This window comes from Bos grunniens, chromosome 13 (genome assembly GCF_055505025.1).
Source record: "Bos grunniens cultivar Pamir isolate PY7600 chromosome 13, Bosgru_T2T1.0, whole genome shotgun sequence".
Lineage (NCBI taxonomy): Eukaryota > Metazoa > Chordata > Mammalia > Artiodactyla > Bovidae > Bos > Bos grunniens.
Genome location: NC_141177.1, coordinates 33,718,896 through 33,723,298, shown reverse-complemented (window position 1 = coordinate 33,723,298; position 4,403 = coordinate 33,718,896).

The window sequence follows — 4,403 nt, the reverse complement described above, 5'->3', positions numbered from 1 at the left end:
GGGAGTCAAGAGGGACCCTTGTTCAGCTCAACCTAAAGGTGAAGAGGAGGCAGGCAGATTATAAGGTTCCAAGAATCAGTTCAGGCCAGACAAGAGGATTAACATCCCATTTCTCAATGACACTGTGCCAAAGACTTTCTTGTTTTATTTTATTATTTTTTAAAAATGAGCAACAGCCTTCAGATCCTGAGTTTAAAAGCCTGATCCAGGCCTGAGTCATTGGCACCACTCCCTAACTCCTCTCCGCTGCAGGTGTGCTGCAGGTTCCTTCCTCTCACACCCAGCCCTGCCCCCTCCCCACAACCCCCAACTCCCCCTGACAATTGTGAAACTAAAGGAGATCCTCTCAGGGTGGTATAGCTGCAGGCATATGAATTCCTTCCGGGGCTCTCTGAGCTTGGAAGCAGTTTAAAGGTAAAAAAAGTTTGAAGAGTGAATGAATAAACATGTTTCAAAGGAACCTGAATGAGGGACTTTGTTTTTGTGGGATTTTTTTATGACATTTGCTTACTTAATATAATAACTCCTTGAACATATTGCCTTGTATGATATAATTTATTTACATAATTCTGGATTGGAAAACTATGAGCAAATCCAAAGAAAACTTCTGGAAAGAAGAAAACTTGTTTTTGTGAAGATTTCAGAATGAAATTATACATGTATGTATATATATATATATATGGTAGAGTTTAAGGTAGTGTTTAAGGCCATAATAAGATGATAGTGTTTAAGGCCATATTTCTAGCATCTGACAGAATTTACAAACAAGTAAATGTTGAATGGGGAAGGGATGGCCTCCCTCTGGACTGTTACTTTGGGTTCTTAATATCTTACTTGAAGTGACCCTTAGGAGTGGAGTCTACCTGTTATTTGAAAGAAAACAGATTTCTATCCAAAGTGTTAACGTCGAACTTACTAATTTTAAGTAGAGTAATTGACAGCCAACTTTTCTTTAATAATAAATTCCATTTTTCCTAAAAAATAAAAATACATTTATATACACACATATTTCTTTTCTAAAAGTCTCACAAAACAAGTTTTGCTTTCTGTATGTGAATATTATATGTGCACATACACGTATAGATATATACAGATGTAGATATAGATCATATACATATATAGGTATAGAGAGATTTAGATATAGATATTTGTAAAAGAGGACAAAGTTAATTTAGATCATAAGTCAATTTCCAGCATGTTTTAATTTATGTCAAATAATTTCTTATAGAATTCAAATGAAGATGGTGGTTTATAGTTATTTCAATCCAAGTTTCTGCTTTGTTAAAATAGCTCAGCTTTTGCTACATTGAAAGTTACAAAGGGAGGGAAGTCCTTTGAGTACTGAATGTTCTAAACCTAACTGAATTTAGCTACACCTAGATCCCAAGACTATTGTTCAATCAGAAAGTGGAGAGTGAAAAAGTTGGCTTAAAGCTCAACATTCAGAAAAAGAAGATCATGGCATCCGGTCCCACCACTTCATGGGAAATAGATGGGGAAACAGTGGAAACAGTGTCAGACTTTATTTTTCTGGGCTCCAAAATCACTACAGATGGTGACTGCAGCCATGAAATTAAAAGACGCTGACTCCTTGGAAGGAAAGTTATGACCAACCTAGATAGCATATTCAAAAGCAGAGACATTACTTTGCCAACAAAGGTTCGTCTAGTTAAGGCTATGGTTTTTCCTGTGGTCATGTATGGATGTGAGAGTTGGATTGTGAAGAAGGCTGAGCACCGAAGAATTGATGCTTTTGAACTGTGGTGTTGGAGAAGACTCTTGAGAGTCCCTTGGACTGCAAGGAGATCCAACCAGTCCATTCTGAAGGAGATCAGTCCTGGGATTTCTTTGGAAGGAATGATGCTAAAGCTGAAACTCCAGTACTTTGGCCACCTCATGCGAAGAGTTGACTCATTGGAAAAGACTCTGATGCTGGGAGGGATTGGGGGCAGGAGGAGAAGGGGACAACAGAGGATGAGATGGCTGGACGGCATCACTGACTTGATGGACGTGAGTCTGAGTGAACTCCGGGAGTTGGTGATGGACAGGGAGGCCTGGCATGCTGCGATTCATGGGGTCGCAAAGAGTCGGGACATGACTGAGCGACTGATCTGATCTGATCTGACGAGGGATTTATCTATTTATTGGATGTAGAAAAGAAACGTTGATGAGAAAACTAGCAGTTATCTGCTCCAGATTTGATGTCAAAAGAGAATCATATGGTGACTTTTGTTTTCTGTTTGATTTTTAAGGAGATAACATCGCCAAACCACTCTAGAAGCCTCTGGAGTCACTAAGGGTTATCTACTGGGAGTAGCTGGCTGAGTGTAGCCTCCAGCTTCAATAATTTTTTCCAAAGTTTCATTTTCCATGTCCGAATTCTTATCTGGCTTCTTTCTGCCTAAAATAAATATCTCCCTCCACCCAAAATAGTTGGTAGCAATTCTGTTTCTAATACTGAAATAAGAATGGCAGAATAAAAGCAATAAAAACAGATTAATAATTGAAGCAGTTCTTATGAGGATTTTTTCTTATGTGAACCCAACCTGCCTAGAAATTCAATAAGAGCAGAGTTTTAGTCACTAAAAATTATCTATTGGATGTCCTCTGGAGGTTGGGAGTGGCGGAAGTAGTCATAGTATAGAACTAGACTTTTCAAAAGGCATGGAAGACTTCCTTTTAAAGGCATCAAATAATGGACTTATATTGCTGCTTAATTTTTGGCTCTCCTAGACTCACCTCCCAGCACAGGTAGCACACATGTCCCTGCTTAGCAAAGCATCAAGGGGTAAATTCAAAGACAGACTTGAGAAACGTGGAGGAAAAGAATCTCTCACTAGATTTCCTGAGAGATACTTAGTCAGTAAAGAATCTGCCTCCAATGCAGGAGACCCAGGTTTGATTCTTGGGTTGGGAAGATCCTCTGGAGAAGGAAATGGCAACCCACTTTAGTATTCTTGCCTGAAGAATCCCATGGACAGAGGAGTCTGGTGAGCTACAGTCCATGGGGTCACAAGAGTTGGACATGACTTAGCGACTAAACCACCACAAGATTTGTAGAAAAAGATGAGCCAAATTATTTTCAGGAGTGCTCTTATAGGTGGTAAAATGCACATCTTTTAATAATTTTATTGGGAACAAGTACTTTGAAGTTGCATTTGACTAGTATCCTGTGTTTTTACAAATGACACCCTAAGGTGAGGCTGAGCCATTTGGCATACCCAGATTATTTGGGTTACATAGCCATACTTTTGGAGAAGGCAATGGCACCCCACTCCAGTACTCTTGCCTGGAAAATCCCATGGACAGAGGAGCCTAGTAGGCCACAGTCCATGGGGTTGCTAGGAGTCAGACACGACTGAGCAACTTCACTTTCACTTTTCACTTTCATGCATTGGAGAAGGAAATGGCAACCCACTCCATTGTTCTTGCCTGGAGGATCCCAGAGATGGCAGAGCCTGGTGGGCTGCCATCTTTGGGGTCGCACAGAGTCGGACACGACTGAAGCGACTTAGCATAGACATACTTTATAAGCCTAGATGGAATATGAGTTTTATAAATACAAGAGTTATAAATTTCTTCTCTGAATCACCATGTCTCATTAGTTCATACCCAATAATTGAGGCAGGAATGATTTCTAAACTTATTCAGATATAGGACTCTTATGTAAATCCCTCAGAATATAATATTACCAACAGTAATAGCAACTTACACTGTAGAGTATTTTACAATGTAGAAAAATTATTTTACAAAAATTTGCTTTCCCAAATTATCATCTTTGTAATGTATCATTTTATTTCTGCTCTGTAATATCTGGAAGTCTGTGAAAATATTATTCTTAACCAGAAAGCATACAGTCTATTTGGTTAACATAAACTCACACTAAACTTGAAGTTATTTGAGCCTCAAAAGAGCCTTCCTTGGATGGGTAGTGGTCTTCCTTTATCTTCCTTTTACAGCTATCTTTTCAATCTCTGGCTCCACCTGGTGGAATACTGTGAGGTCATGACCACAGCCATCATCGTTCTTAAATTTACTGTACAGAACCAGTACTCCTCCACGTAAATAATAGTACGGCTTTCAGAATCTGAAGATTGGACTACCTATTGTCCACCCAAATATTCTCTTGCTAATGTGACTGCCTCTTGGAACAGCATATCTATGTTGCAAAAAGACCCTTTTTATTAGGACTAAAAAAGTATGACACCAAAGTTAAAGGAGAACCCTATCTTGCCAACAATAGCTTACACTGTTCTTTTGTATTTTTCAGTTCACTTGAACACATAAGAACATCTCCCATGAACCAGGGTAGGCTGAGGACTCTATCAAAGGAAAAAACGAGACTGACAGTATGAAAAACTGAAACTTACACTAACTGTACTTCCGAGAAATGAACAAAAATT